Below are 17426 nucleotides of genomic sequence, written 5' to 3'. Positions count from 1 at the left end.
GATGTTGTTTTTTCTTCTCGCCTCGATCATAGTTCACTGAATACATTTGTATATGAGCGAAAACCATAACTTGTTCAGACCCAGGATAGCTCAATGGTTAAGACTGCTGACTCTCAGCCAGTAAAAGTGGGTTCATATCTATATGTTTGTTTACCAAGTTTTTTGTTTCACCTATATTAGTTCAATGATTGCATTTTTATATGAACGAAAATAATATGACCCAGGATAGTTCAATGGTTAAGACTGCTGCCTCTCACACAATACTACAGGGTTCAAATCCATGACTTGGAAGATGTTGTTTTTTCTTTCGCCTCAATCAGAGTTCACTGAATACATTTGTATATGAGCGAAAACCAAGTCTTAACGGGACCCAGGATAGCTCAATGGTCAACACCGTGGGCTCCTAAGACAGGAGTACTGAGTTCAAATCCCATCCGTGAAATCAGTAATTTGGCTTTATGGCGTCAAAACGACATACCCTGTGGGGTGTTTCTTCTCCCCCACATAGAGTAATGTTATGTGCTAGTTGTTTGAATAATATAAAGTTTAAAAATTAAGTCAACACTAAAGACAATAATAAGGAAAAACAAATTGTCAAATAGTCAATGATGACACCTTAGGGGTTACATGTGAGTGTGTTTGTGTGTGAGAATGAATGTGTGTGCGAGTGTATGAGTGTGTGCGAGTGAGTGTAATTCCTGAGGTGTGTGGGAATAAGAGTATAAAGTTAATAATAAAGAGCGTTGACCAATGAGCTCTCCTGGGTACAATTAAAAGAAAATAGGTTAATTGTAATTGGATATAAAATAAAAAAAAGTTTATTAAATATTTTTTTTTAACATTACATGGGAGAAGTGACAGTTACAATATATGTCACCTTGACCAGCTTTGTAAATTGCATGTCAACCCAACAAGGATTCGATCCCAGCACCCCTCAATTTGAGGTCGACAACCTTAACCACTGGGCTATCCTGGGTCTTGCAGATATGTGTATTGTTTCATACACAAATATAATCGAGGACTCCTGGCGCAGTAAAATATGAAGAGGTAGAAAAATGACCATGTATCAGAGGGGATTTGAACCAAGTACCTTTCATTCCGAGTCAGCAGTCTTAACCCCTGGTCTATCCTGGGTCTTGGGAAGCACAGATTGTTTTCCATACACAAATGCAATCGAAGACTCCTGGTTCAGTAAAGTATGATGAGGTGAACAAAACAATGTCAACTAGTGTGGGATTTGATCCCAGTTCCACTGATTCCAAGTCAGCAATTATAACCACTAAGCTATCCTTGGTCTTGTGACAATTGGATTTCTATCCATACACAAATGTTATCTATGATCCCTAGCTCACTAAGGTATGATGAGGTGGATTAAAATGCTGCTTCAAACCCAATACCTTTTGTTTTAATTCAAATGTCTTGACCACCGGGCTACCGACAATCTTGTGACGGGAAGATGTTGGTCCGGACACGGATGTAAACGAGGACTATTGATTCAGTAAAGTACAATGAGGTGAACAAAATGTTGTCAACTACAGTTGGGTTCAAACCCACTTCCTCTGATTCCAAGTCAGCAGTCTTAACCACTGAGCGATTTCTCGTCTTGTGAAAAGTTGATTTCTTTCCATACACAAATGTATTCAAGACCCCTGGCTCACCAAAGTATTATGAGGTGGATTAAAATACTGCCAACCAGGACGGGTTTGAACCCAGTCTTTTTGACCTAATTCATTAGTCTTAACCACTGGGCTACCGTCAGTCTTGTGAAGTAATAATTTTGGTCCATACACGAATGTAATCGAGGACTCCTGGCTCAGTAAAATAAGATGTGGTGAACAAAATGCTGTCAACTAGAGTGGGGTTCGAACCCATTTCGTCTGGTTCTAAGTCAGCGGTCTTAACCACTGAGCTTTCCTTGGTCTTGCGAAGAATTTATTTCTTTCCATACACAAACGTTATCAATGCAGTTTTTTCCCCCCAGGAATTTTTTTTAGTTAAGGGGGTGTCGGCCGGGACAGGCAAAAAGAAAGGTGCTGGGTGGGTGTAAGGAAGGGTGTAATTTGGCCTGTCGCCACCATCTCATCGCTACCTGGGAGGGCAATAGACTACAGACTGTGGTGAAGTAGGCCGGCTTTGTTGCATGAAGAAGCCTACAATCGTTGGTGGTGTTTTCAGCTCCGTATGCTGAATGACAATATACGATATATATCTCGATATTTTTTCCATAAAGTAAAAACAAAATGCAAAAAAGTCCTAGTTACCTGAGATACTAAGTATGGCATTATTTTTGACTCAGTAAATATTGACTTACTTAGACAAAATAATGACTAAGTCAAATTAATGACTAGGGTTAGTAAATAAGTGTTTGCAAAAAGCGTTTGAAAAAGAGAGTTAAAAGTGGTTCCACATGCTGACATACGCTCAACTCATCAAGCCTAATTTATTACAGCATTTGGTAAGCCTGTAGTTGATTTTTATTATGTAAATGTTATATTTTTATCAACATGTGATAGCAGGGACCCTGCCATTCAAAACTGCTTCATTACTAATGTTTAATGTAGCATCAAGGGTTGGAATTGGGGGTTAAATCACCAAAAATTATTCCCGGGCGCGGCCACCGCTGCTGCTCACTGCTCCCCTCACCTCCCAGGGGGTGATCAAGGGTGATGGGTCAAATGCAGAGGAACATTTCGCCACACCTAGTGTGTGTGTGAAAATCACTTTAACTTTAACTTAACATTTTGGTGTTATTTAGTTTCTAAAGGGCTCTCATAATGTGAAAAGCCATAATTAGAAGGTTGTAAACAGGTTTGCTATTAAAATACTTGATTTATAACTAACATTTCCTACTTCACAGAAATTAATTTACAACGTTCTTTTTGTTATTGTTTGAATGAATTACCCACTGTTAATAGTAAGGTGTAAAAATGCTAAAACTCTGTTTTAGTATTTTACAATAAATTAATTACTACTTTTTATGTCTTCATATCTTTCTCCTCCTAACACCTTGTGAGTATTGAGATTCTAAACAGAACCGCCCATTTTTCGAGGTTCAATTGTGCATCCGCACACAGCATAAAACATTTGGTGGACAAAATGAGACAAAGGAGTGGAATATTTTACATTAAATTATTTTTTTTCCCGATCTTTTTCCATTTCCAATCATTTTTGAAAAATGCTCCAGGGAGCCACTAGGGCGGCATTAAAGAGCCGCATACGGCTTGAGAGCCCCGAGTTAGGTCCATAAATATTTGGACATTGGCACAATTTTCAGTATTCCAGCTCTGTACAACACCACCATGAATTTGAAATGAAACAATCAAGATGTGCTGGAAGTGAAGTCTTTGAACTTTAATTTGAGCGCATTTTTAATCCCAATCAGGTGAACGGTGTAGGAATTACAGCCCATTTAGTATGTGTCTTCCACTTTTTAAGGGACCAAAAGTAATTGGACAAACTAACATAATCGTAAATCAAATTGTCACTTTTTGTTACTCTGTTACAAATCCTTTGCAGTCAATGACAGCCTGCTCCTTTTTTTTACTCTCGTATTTAATGACAACATTCTTCTGCTATCGCAATAAGAAACATGTTTAATTTTATATACTATGTTTTTGTTCAAATAATACCATGTTTTTGGTTCCCCTTTATGTAGAAAAGTGTCAAAATGTATATGAAATACATTATGGTACCAGTACTAAAAAATCGGTACCCCAATTGATTTGATGTGCAACCGAGGTTCAACATTTTGTTCCACCTAAATCATAGTTTACTGCGACAGGTGTCACGATTACATTAGTGAATTAGCCAGACTACACTTGGTAGACTTAGAATTGCTTAATGTTTAAGAGTGCTGCCTCTCAGTCAGTAAAATTGGGTTCAAATCCGTAACTTTGTCTAACAATTTTTTTGTTTCACCGATGACAGTTTAATGACTGCATTTGTATATGAGCGAAAATCCTATATTGATGGCTGTATCTAGGATAGCGCAATGTTTAAGACAGCTGCCTCTCAGTCAGTTAAAAGTAGGTTCAAATCTATAAGTTGTTATAACAACTATTTTGTTTCACCTATATTAGTTTTATGATTGCATTTGTATATGAGCAAAAATCATGCTTTTAGGAGACCCAGGATAGCTCAATGGTTAAGACTGCTGACTCTCAGCCAGTAAAAGTTGGTTCAAATCCAAAAGTTTGTGTATCAAGTTTTTTGTTTCACCTATATTAGTTTCATGATTGCATTTGTATATGAACAAAAATTATAGGAACCAGGATAGTTCAATGGTTAAGACTGCTGCCTCCCATACAGTACTACAGGGTTCAAATCCATGACTTGGAAGATGTTGTTTTTTCTTTTGCCTCGATCATAGTTCACTGAATACATTTGTATATGAGTGAAAACCAAAACGTGATGGGACCCAGAATAGCTCAATGGTTAAGACTGCTGACTCTCAGCCAGTAAAAGTGGGTTCAAATCCATACATTTGTGAACCAAGTTTTTTGTTTCACCTATATTAGTTCAATGATTGCATTTGTATATGAACGAAAATAATATGGCCCAGGATAGTTCAATGGTTAAGACTGCTGCCTCGCACACAATACTACAGGGTTCAAATCCATGACTTGGAAGATGTTGTTTTTTCTTTCGACTCAATCAGAGTTCACTGAATACATTTGTATATGAGCGAAAACCAAGTCTTAATGGGACCCAGAATAGCTCAATGGTCAACACCGTGGGCTCCTAAGACAGGAGTACTGAGTTCAAATCCCATCCATGAAATCAGTAATTTGGCTGTATGGCGTCAAAACGACATACATTGTGGGGTGTTTCTTCTCCCCCACGTAGAGTAATGTTATGTGCTAGTTGTTTGAATAACATAAAGTTTAAAAATTAAGTCAACACTAAAGATAATAATAATGAAAAACAAATAGTCAATGATGACACCTCAGGGGTTACATGTGAGTGTGTTTGTGTGTGAGAATGAATGTGTGCGTGTGTATGAGTGTGTGCGAGTGAGTGTAATTCCTGAGGTGTGTGGGAATAAGAGTATAAAGTAAATAATAAAGAGCGTTGACCAATGAGCTCTCCTGGGTACGATTAAAAGAAAATAGGTTAATTGTAATTGGATATAAAAAAAAAAGTTTATTAAATAATTTTTTTTAACATTACATGGGAGAAGTGACAGTTACAACATATGTCACCTTGACCAGCTTTGTAAATTGCATGTCAACCCAACAAGGATTCGATCCCAGCACCCCTCAATTTGAGGTCAACAGCCTTAACCACTGGGCTATCCTGGGTCTTGCAGATATGTGTATTTTTTCAGACACAAATATAATCGAGGACTCCTGGCGCAGTAAAATATGAAGAGGTAGAAAAATGACCATGTATCAGAGGGGATTTGAACCAAGTACCTTTCATTCCAAGTCAGCAGTCTTAACCCCTGGTCCATCCTGGGTCTTGGGAAGTAAAGATTGTTTTCCATACACAAATACAATCGAAGACTCCTGGTTCAGTAAAGTATGATGAGGTGAACAAAACAATGTCAACTAGTGTGGGTTTTGATCCCAGTTCCACTGATTCCAAGTCAGCAATTATAACCACTAAGCTATCCTTGGTCTTGTGACACTTGGATTTCTATCCATACACAAATTTTATCTATGATCCCTAGCTCACCAATGTATGATGAGGTGGATTAAAATGCTGCTTCAAACCCAGTACCTTTTGTTCTAATTCAAATGTCTTAACCACCGGGCTACCGACAGTCTTGTGAAAGTAAGATTTTGGTCCAGACACAAATGTAATCAAAGACTCTTCATTCAGTAAAGTACAATGAGGTGAACAAAATGTTGTCAACTAGAGTGGGGTTGAAACCCACTTCCTCTGATTCCAGGTCAGCAGTGTTAATCAATGAGTAATCTTTGGTCTTGTGAAAAGTTGATTTCTTTCCATACACAAATGTATTCACGACCCCTGAATCACCAAAGTATGATGAGGTGGATTAAAATACTGCCAACCAGGACGGGTTTGAACCCAGTCTTTTTGACCTAATTCATTAGTCTTAACCACTGGGCTACCGTCAGTCTTGTGAAGTAATGATTTTGGTCCATACACGAATGTAATCGAGGACTCCTGGCTCAGTAAAGTAAGATGAGGTGAACAAAATGCTGTCAACTAGAGTGGGGTTCGAACCCATTTCGTCTGGTTCTAAGTCAGCAGTCTTAACCACTGAGCTTTCCTTGGTCTTGCGAAGAAATTATTTCTTTCCATACACAAACGTTATCTATGCAGTTTTTTCCCCCCAGAATTTTGTTTTATTTAAGGGGCGTCGGTTGGGACAGGCGAAAGGAAGGTGCTGAGTGGGTGTAAGGAAGAGTGTAATCTGGCCTGTCGCCACCATCTCATCGCTGCCTGGGAGGGCAATAGACTACAGACTGTGGTGAAGTAGGCCGGCTTTGTTGCATGAAGAAGTTGTTGGTGGTGTTTTCCGCTCCGTATGCTGAATGGCAATATACGATATATATCTCAATATTTTTTTTATGAAGTAAAAACTAAACGCAAAACAGTCGTAGTTACCTGAGATACTAAGTATGTCATTATTTTGACTTAGTAAATATTGACTTACTTAGACAAAATAATGACTAAGTTAAATTGGTGACAAGGGTTAGTAAATAAGCGGTTGAAAAAGAGAGTTAAAAGTGGTTCCACATGCTGACATACGCTCAACTCATCATGCTTAATTTATTACAGCATTAGGGAAGCCTGTAGTTGATTTTTATTATGTAAAAGTTATATTTTCATCAACATGTGATAGCAGGGACCCTGCCATTCAAAACTGATTCATTACTAATGATTAATGTAGCATCAAGGATAGGAATTGGGGTTAAATCACCAGAAATGATTCCTGAGCGTGGCCACGGCTGCTGCTCATTGCTCCTCTCACCTCCCAGGGGGTGATCAAGGGTGATGGGTCAAATGCAGAGAAAAAATTTGCCAAACCTAGTGTGTGTGTGACAATCACTTTAACTTTAACTTAACATGTTGGTGTTATTTACTTCCTAGAGGGCTCTTATAATGTGAAAAGGGTTGTAAACAGGTTTTCTATTAAAATACCTGATTTATTTCTGACATTTCCTACTTCACAGAAATTATTTTGCAACGTTCTGTTTGTTACTGTTTGAATAAATTACCCAGTGGTAATAGTGAGGCGTAGAAATGATAAAACCCTGTTTTAGAATTTTAGAATAAATTAATTAATACATTTTATGTCTTCATAACTTTCTCCACCTTAGACCTTGTGAGACTTGAGATTCCAAACAGAACCGCCCATCTTTCAAGGTTCCATTGTGCGTTTTCTGCACCGGTCAGCACTATGGGAGAAAAAAAAAAAAAAAAAATCAATTGGCCAAACAGGCTTAAAAAAACAAAAAAACTTTACCCTCCAAGTGCAATTGTTGCAAATGTAAACAGACAAGTGCACTCAAGTGAAGGTAATACAAATACAGTGCACCTCCCACAAGAGAGCACTTTTGGGCCGTTTTTATTCGTCGGCCACACAGTGCGAGCGTGTTAAGGATGGAGGGAGTGCGCCTGTGGCCCCTCAAGAAGCTGCTTCTGCTCATGAGTAACGCCTTCTAATAATGTTGTCAACAAATGAAGGCATACATAAATACAAACAGGCCCAGGATAGAGGTTGTGTAGTTAACCATCCAACCCATCCACCCATTTTCTACCGCTTGTTTATTTTGGGGGTGGCGGGGGATGCTGGAGCCTATCTCAGCTGCATTCAGGCGGAAGGCGGGATACACCCGGGACAAGTCGCCACCTCATCACAGGGCCAACACAGATGGACAGACAACATTCACACACTAGGGGCCCAATTTAGAGTTGCCAATTAACCTATCCCCAGGTGCATGGGGAGAACATGCAAACTCCACACTGTCAGGTTCAAACACTGATGACATCTATTAAACAAGACAAAAGGCAAAGAATCAAACAGAGACAGAATTAAATTTGGACTCAGATCTGAGGAGAGACCTGGCCACTGTACACTCTGTACAGTCCTGCACCACGCTCTGCCCAAAGATTGACTTTCTCCCCTCTCCTTTCCACAGCTGCTTCCTGAGGGAAGTGGGTCGTAAACAGTGTTGCCTTCGGTTACCGAACAGAGAGTTCGTAAAATAGTTCAAAAAGAGCCCCATAAAATAGTTCAAAGAGAGTCCCATAAAATAGTTCAAAAAGAGTTCATAAAATACTTCAAAATGAGTTCCTCTGTAAGTTGGCCAGATCCTGCCATCTGTCCGCTTTGTAGTCCCAGTGGATTTTTATGAGCCTTCTTCTTGGTTTGTTATCAAAGACAGCCTTTTGTCTTCTTGTCAGGAACACAATGTAATACAGGGTTTTTTTGTGATTTGGACTGGACTCTCACGGTTGTGTTGGATCCACTATGGATTGAACTTTCACAGTATCATGTTCGACATCCATTGTTTTCGGTTCCCGTAGAGGAGGGGGGGTTGCCCACATATGCGGTCCTCTCAAAGGTTTCTCATAGTCATCATTGTCACCGACGTCCCACCGGGTGTGAGTTTTCCTTGCCCTTATGTGGGCTCTGTCGAGGATGTGGTTGTGGTTTGTGTTGTGGTTTCTGCAGCCCCTTTGAGACACTAGTGATTTAGGGCTATATAAATAATCATTGATTGATTGATTGATTGATAATCTAGAAACAATTATTCTAACACACACAGAAAGATCCCAAGCCCGGGATTGAACTCTGGACTACTCAGGACCTTTGTATTGAGAGGCACGTGCACCAACCCAGGCCAGGGCAACTATTTTGACTCGGGGGCCACATTGAGAGAAAAAAAATGTGCCTATTTTTAGGAACAGTAATACAAAAACGTCACAATAATCTCTGATTGGTAAAAACTTTATGACAGACCGCCTTAAGAAAAGGTAATGGAATTTTACATTTTTCTATGAACGATAAAACTCTGAATATTGACAAAATATGAATGTCACACCCCGTTTCGATCGACATATTTTAATAACAAGTAAAATGCAACAAACAGTGAAATATGAACGCGAAGGGTACAACACAAACCCACCTACAATCTGATATAGCTGATATACTTTAAGACCAATGTCTTGAAAAAATATATCACTCTTGAATCAACATTGTAGTTAATACTATGATTAATGTTAATTAAAAATTAAACATGAGACATAAATAATAATAGAAGCACAATTGTTTGTATATATTGTATATATAATTTGTGCAAAGGTCTAATATGTACACAGGGATATTTCACATGCCTGTACTGTGTATAAAATTGAACTATGTTCATGTTGTTTATAATGTTGTTTATAATGTGTATTTATAATAATTTGTACAAAGGACATTTTATAATTTTCGGAAGTTTATTTTGTACTTGAAATTGTTTATAGGGTTAGGCGCAATAAGTGTTTAACTTCAGCCTAAACCCTTTCGGACTGCAACATTTTTTGTTTTCAATCTACGAATGTATAACTTTTAATTTTCAATCTATGAATGCATGTTTGCTTGGTTGACCATTGACCGAAGAAAAATAAATAAGTAAAATAAAAAATAAATATATCACTAAGCTTTAGAACTTTGTTGTGAAAATCTCCTTCCGCGTCTGTGGAAACGCTTCCCACCCACACTGCTTGATGCCTCGTCTGAGCTGCTGTTGAAGTCAGTTACCATAGTAACTAATTAGATTACCATAGTAACTGGTATATCATCCAAAAGCGCAGATTACATTAAAATACTTTGTATAGTTCAAGCCTTACGGTCATCAGAAAAAAATCACTACACATCATAATGGCAGCTACATTTTCCATCTTAAAGATCTAAAAAAAAATATTTGGGAATATCCGGCGGGCCAGATTGAAAAGCTTAACGGGCCGTATGTGGCCCCCGGGCCATAATTTGCCCAGGTCTGCACTAACCCCTTCCCGACCGGAAGAAATAGCTGCAACAAATTGAGACAATAATCGCGGAAAATTAACGCTAAACATGTTACACACAGAAGAGCAAATTAGCTTCAAACAACACAGGAAATATGTGCTTAGCAAAGTCAAATAAGCGGTCAAATTCGATATTTAGTCAAGTTTAATAAGCTCGAAAGTAAGCGGCTTTTAACACGAAATTAGGTTTAGCAACCGCTGCCAGGCCCGGACGTAAGCGGGGGACGGATGGATGCGTCAATCGGTAGTTGATCCCAAGGGTAGTCTGGGTACATACGGCTGTGCTCATAAGTTTACATACCCCAGAAGAAAGCCATTTCTGCGCAAATGTCACAAAGTATCCTGCTGAGGAACGCAAAACAGCACAGAGACCGACCTCAAAACTTCTGGAACAAAGTAATTCGGAGTGATAAGACCAAAATTGAACTTTTTGGCCACTCGACCATGCAGCCCATTTTTCTTCAAGTGCTTCCTTATTGTGCATCTTGAAACAGCCACACCACAATTTTTCCGAGAGTCCTGTACTTCAGCTAAAGTTATTTGTGGATTTTTTCTAGCATCTCAAACAAATTTCCTTTACAGTTGTGGCTGAAATCTTTGCTGGTCTACCTGAATCCCTAATTTTCCACTCGTCAATCAGCGTTTGAACCGGGCTGATTGGCATTCTCAATTCCTGTGAATATCTTGTTATACCCCTTTCCTGTTTTATGCAGTTCAATTACCTTTTCTCGCAGATCCTTTGACAATTATTTTGCCTTACCCATGGACTCAGAATCCAGACACGTCTGTGCAGCGCTGGATGAAAGATGCAATGGTCTGTCAGAAGCCCATAAACTCACTGACCATTTATACAAACACGTTAATTACAAACAAACAGGTCACAGGTGAGGATTGGAACCTTGATTAGCCATTTAAAGCTGTTTGTGTCAAATTTTGCGAATGTTATCAGATCAAAGTCACTGGGGTATGTAAACTTTTGTTTAGGGTCATTTGGGTACTTTCTTTTGTCATTTTGATTTAAAAAGAGTAAACACAGTTGTTTGCCAATAAATAGCTTCACACAACCATTAAGCCAACTATGTGTTATCATTTATATTCTCTGAAGAATGGCCAAAAAAATCATAAATTCTCCAGGGTATGTAAACTTATGAGCACAACTATAATCGATACGAGAGTGATTAGATCGATAATTTTGATAATTTTCTCCCCCCAAAATTTTTTTTGTCATTTGTTTACAAACTCCGTGAGTATGACACCCAGATTACTCTGAAAATATCACCTCTTAATAATATTAGCGATATTAGTAGATGCATTGCACTAACCATTCTTACTAAGGCAAGTTTTTTTGTAGAGCACAATTCGTACACAAGACGGAAAATTCAGAGGAATATAAAATAATCCTAATTCAAACTGAAATCATAAAATCAAATCAATCAAAGTCAGATTTAAAATCAAACAGTGTGGATGACTTACTTTCAGTTGTCTTATGCGCAATTAAATAAAAGTGTTTTCACCCCGGATTTGAACATTTACAAACGTTGAGGCCTGTCTCACATCTTCCGGAAGACTATTCCAGATGTTCGGAGCATAAAACTGAAACACAGCCTCACCATGTTTCGTCCTGACTCTGGGCGCCAGCAGGAGACCGCTCCCTGCTGTTCTCAGAGCTTGAGATGGTTCTAACACGTCCTAGACGTACTTTGGCACCAGACCATGGAAACAAGTTGTACACAAGCTGAGCTTGTTTTAAAGTCTATTCTCTGAGCAACAGGAAGGTACTGCACTTGATTAACATGGTCATATTTCTTGTTTTCTAATCAGGAGTCGAGCAGCAGCATTCTGAATGAGATCCCAGTGAGAAGGCCATTACAGTAGACTAACTTGCTGGAGACCAAGGCATGGATTAGTCTCTTTTAGACATTATGTCTAAGCTGTTGATGTTATTGACTTAATGTGGCCGTTGAAGTTCAAGTCTGAGTCCATTATTACCCCTGGATTTCTAACCTGATCACTCCGTTTCAGTGAGAGGATCCCAAAGGGACTAATGTTTCTCTTTGCTTCTGTGGACCAAAGACAACCATCGCAGTTTTGTCTGAGTTCAGCTGAAGAAAATGATCTGTTCCATGCAGCGACAAAATGAACCAACAGACCGACAGTCACCTCCAGATAGATGTGGTAGGAAACATTGAAACTTCGTATTAGCTTGCCTCGTGGGAGAATGTAGAAGTTGCGGTCCCAAAATCGAGATCTGAGGAACCCCACAGGTGCTCAGAGACAGTTACCAATTTCAACAAAACATGTCCCTTGATTGAGATAGGACTAGTTAAGAGCAGAACCGGATACTCCCACCCAGTTTTCTAACCACTGTATGAAGATGGTATGGTCAAACATCTCAAAGGCAGCGCTCAGCTCCAGCAGAACCAAAACTGGGACTGTTCCTGTTTCTGATATCATTTGTGACCTTGACCAGAGCTGTTCAAGTGCTGTGGTGGGGTTCTACAGCCTGAGTGGAAAGTATCAAACGCATTGTCATACAGAGCAAAAAAAGTAGCAATAACTTCATTGTACACGACTAAAAACTCCGGATAGATGTGGTAGGACACATTGAAACTTCGTATTAGCTTGCCTCGTGGGAAAATGTACAAGTTGCGGTCCCAAAATCGAGCCCTGAGGAACCCCACAGGTGCTCAGAGACAGTTACCAATTTCAACAAAACATGTCCCTTGATTGAGATAGGACTAGTTAAGAGCAGAACCGGATATTCCCACCCAGTTTTCTAACCTCTGTATGAAGATGGTATGGTCAAACGTCTGAAAGGCAGCGCTCAGGTCCAGCAGAACCAAAATTGGGACTGTTCCTGTGTCTGATATCGTTTGTGACCTTGACCAGAGCTGTTCAAGTGCTGTGGTGGGGTTCTACAGCCTGAGTGGAAAGTATCAAACGCATTGTCATACAGAGCAAAAAAAGTAGCAATAACTTCATTGTACACGACTAAAAACTCCGGATAGATGTGGTAGGACACATTGAAACTTCGTATTAGCTTGCCTCGTGGGAAAATGTACAAGTTGCGGTCCCAAAATCGAGCCCTGAGGAACCCCACAGGTGCTCAGAGACAGTTACCAATTTCAACAAAACATGTCCCTTGATTGAGATAGGACTAGTTAAGAGCAGAACCGGATATTCCCACCCAGTTTTCTAACCTCTGTATGAAGATGGTATGGTCAAACGTCTGAAAGGCAGCGCTCAGGTCCAGCAGAACCAAAATTGGGACTGTTCCTGTGTCTGATATCGTTTGTGACCTTGACCAGAGCTGTTCCAGTGCTGTGGTGGGGTTCTACAGCCTGAGTGGAAAGTATCAAACGCATTGTCATACAGAGCAAAAGAAGTAACATAAATTTCATTGTACACGACTAAAAACTCTGGATAGATGTGGTAGGAAACATTGAAACTTCGTATTAGCTTGCCTCGTGGGAGAATGTACAAGTTGCGGTCCCAAAATTGAGCCCTGAGGAACCCCACAGGTGCTCAGAGACAGTTACCAATTTCAAAAAAACATGTCCCTTGATTGAGATAGGACTAGTTAAGAGCAGAACCGGATATTCCCACCCAGTTTTCTAACCTCTGTATGCAGATGGTATGGTCAAACGTCTCAAAGGCAGTGCTCAGGTCCAGCAGAACCAAAACTGGGACTGTTCCTGTGTCTGATATCGTTTGTGACCTTGACCAGAGCTGTTCCAGTGCTGTGGTGGGGTTCTACAGCCTGAGTGGAAAGTATCAAACGCTTTGTCGTACAGAGCAAAAGTAGCAATAATTTCATTGTACACGACTAAAAACGGGTGAGAATCTCTGCCATCCGAGGGGAGCTCAAAGTAAAGCCGCTGCTGTAAGTAAAGTAAAGCTCTCACTGGATTGGTGAAGATTGGAGTGCCATCTCCAGGTTGGGGAGGAAGTTTTGCCCCAAGTGGAGGAGTTCAAGTACCTCGGAGTCTTGTTCACGAGTGAGGTAAGAGTGGACCGGGAGGTCGACAGGCAGTTCCGTGCGGCGTCTTCAGTAATGCGGACGCTGTATCGATCCGTTGTGGTGAAGTAGGAGCTGAGCCGGAAGGCAAAGCTCTCAATTTACCGGTCGATCTACATTCCCATCCTCACCTATGGTCATGAGCTTTGGGTTATGACCGAAAGGACAAGATCACAGGTACAAGCAGCCGAAATGAGTTTGGGGCTCTCCCTTAGAGATAGGGTGAGAAGCTCTGCCATCCGGTGGGAGCTCAAAGTAAAACCTCTGCTCCTTCACATGGAGAGGAGCCAGATGAGGTGGTTCGGGCATCTGGTCAGGATGCCACCCGAACGCCTCCCTAGGGAAGTGTTTCGGGCACGTCCGACCGGTAGGAGGCCACGGGGAAGACCCAGGACACGTTGGGAAGACTATGTCTCCAGGCTGGCCTGGGAATGCCTCCGGATCCCCTGGGAAGAGCTGGACGAAGTGGCTGGGGAGAGGGGAGTTTAGGCTTCCCTTTTTTGGCTACTGTCCCCACAACCCAACCTCGGATAAGAGGAAGAAGATGGATGGAGGACTAAAAATGGCACTACTTTAACTATTAAACCATGTATGTATCAAGCAACACAACAAAGACATGTTCCGATCAGGGTTTTAGGCTACCAATGTCGATACGGATCATCCGTCGGTGAGGTCTCCCGATGCATACACGATACGATATCAATCTGAGGGCTGAGTCAAAGCAATATTTAAACTAGTTCTTTATTCTCTTGTATTACATCCAATTGTTTGAAGGGAATAAAGTCAATAGTACCTACACACACACAAAAAAATACTACTATCAATCAATCAATCAATGTTTATTTATATAGCCCCAAATCACAAATGTCTCAAAGGACTGCACAAATCATTACGACTACAACATCCTCGGAAGAACCCACAAAAGGGCAAGGAAAACTCACACCCAGTGGGCAGGGAGAATTCACATCCAGTGGGACGCCAGTGACAATGCTGACTATGAGAAACCTTGGAGAGGACCTCAGATGTGGGCAACCTCCCACCCCTCTAGGGGACCGAAAGCAACGGATGTCAAGCGGGTCTAACATGATACTGTGAAAGTTCAATCCATAGTGGCTCCAACACAGCCGCGAGAGTTCAGTTCAAGCGGATCCAAGGCAGCAGCGAGAGTCCCGTCCACAGGAAACCATCTCAGGCGGAGGCGGATCAGCAGCATAGAGATGTCCCCAACCGATACACAGGCGAGCGGTCCATCCTAGTTATTTTTGTCCTCAAAGACCACCTGATCTAATGGTACGCCAAAAAAACTGTGTTTATTTTTTTATATCATAGACAGTGTTACCGTTCAAACTGTATGTTAAATAAAGCCTTTCTTGTTCATGACGAATACTTAGGCCTACTACGCTGATGTGTTTCAACGCCGGTCAATACGGCGCCACTCGGAAAGGTGAGGTCTTTCTGGATCGGTACTCGCTGGCAAAAGTTTGAGCACCACTGAATTAGAGAACCGATCCTAAAAGACGCCTCTACCTCTTTGTCGCCTATTCTCCCTTTTTTCCGAAGCTCCCTGCAGACGGCGGCGTCAGCGAACTCAAAGTAGACTTTGTTCTCCTCGCAAAAACTTTTCAAGCGCAGTCGTCTGTCAATGACCAAAAGGAATGTTCTAAATGGAGCGTGGTAGATGGAGATTAAAATACACACCATTGCAGTCCACATCCTGCTATAAATACCTGATGAAACAGCATTTAGATGTTTTATATTTACATATGCATAAAGAGTCTTATTGTGAAAGCCCTTTTAAGCTGTAGCCCCAATTTAAGTGCGGTCTCGAGTGCTCGGAGCTCCAAAGGGCAGAGTAAGTGTGTGTTGAAGTCATGTGTCAGTTGTGACATATTCCTTACGACAATAGTTCTCAAACGCCACGGGTGACAGTGCTCTTAATCTTTTTCACTCATGTCGTCTCACACGCCGCACCATTTCAGCCATGTTCCAGGGTAGGATCTCAAATGAACGGGCGGCATTCTCCCGCGTGATTGCTACCCGTTCGGTCGTTCCAACGGGCTTAAAGTGCAAGGCGGCTTGGAAGTATGAGGGCCCGTTAGGGACATTATTCAGAATTACCTCTTACATACACTACTGAAATGCTCTCACACACACCACTGAAACACTCTTATACACACTACTGAAATGAAGGCTTTCAGAGCACGAGCACAATTGGTCAGTCAGATCGCTACGGGGCAGAAAGCTCCTTTTATTCTGGGATTGGAGGCCAAAAAAAAAAAAAAAAAAACTGACAACAATTATATATGCCGTGGTTAAAATGTTCTTTCGCGTCTTAATAGTTGCATTTTCCCCTGCAAGGATCAATCAATCAATGTTTATTTATATAGCCCTAAATCACAAATATCTCAAAGGACTGTACAAACCATTACGACTACGACATCCTCGGAAGAACCCACAAAAGGGCAAGGATAATTCACACCCAGTGGGAGGCCAGTGACAATGATGACTATGAGAAACCTTAGAGAGGACCTTTATCAGTATTTATTGCCACTTTTCCCAACTCCTTTGGCACGTGTTGCTGGCATCAAATTCTAAAGTCAATGATTATTTGCAAAAAAAAAAAAAATGTTTATCAGTTTTAACATCAAATATGTTGTCTTTGTAGCATATTCAACTGAATATGGGTTGAAAATGATTTGCATATCATTTTATTCTGTTTATATTTACATCCAACACAATTTCCCAACTCATATGGAAACGGGGTTTGTGTATATATATATATATATATATATATATATATATATATATATATATATTTATATATATATATATATATATATATATATATACATGTATATATATATATATATATATATATATATATATATATATATATATACATGTATATATATATATATATATATAAATATATATATATATATATATATATATATATATATATATATATATACATATATATATATATATACACATGTATATATATATATATATATAAACACACAACGAGACAGTTTTTTAAATGACTCTTTGAAAGGAATGACTCAAGATTTGACTCTCTCATAGAGCAATAATGCCATTTCTAGTTCTACATATGAGTTTATGGCCCCGCGATGAGGGGCCGACTTGTCCAGGGTGTAAACCGCCTTCCGCCCGAATGCAGCTGATATAGGCTCCAGTGCCCCTCAAGTCGACCCCTAACGGGACAAGCGGTAGAAAATGGATGGGTGGATAGATGGCATATGAGTTTATGGACAATCTACTCATTTCAAAGTGGTTTTAGGAATGCGACGCTTTTGTCTCAAATCTGCTACTTTGGGGATTTTCCCTCGGATATCTGTGATGGTGTGACAAACACTGACAGATGTGTCCAGAGAGTCAATCCAGGATTGAAGGCGGCCTA

The 17426-nt window shown here is 40.2% G+C and overlaps 1 long non-coding RNA gene across 1 annotated transcript in view; it reads right to left on the bottom strand.

Moving 5' to 3' along the window:
* The window catches only part of LOC133544309 (uncharacterized), a 92528-nt gene that overhangs the window by 10553 nt on the left and 64549 nt on the right, over positions 1-17426 (bottom strand). The window lies entirely within an intron of this gene.

Source organism: Nerophis ophidion, linkage group LG27 (genome assembly GCF_033978795.1).
Source record: "Nerophis ophidion isolate RoL-2023_Sa linkage group LG27, RoL_Noph_v1.0, whole genome shotgun sequence".
Lineage (NCBI taxonomy): Eukaryota > Metazoa > Chordata > Actinopteri > Syngnathiformes > Syngnathidae > Nerophis > Nerophis ophidion.
This window is presented reverse-complemented; position numbering and strand designations above follow the sequence as displayed.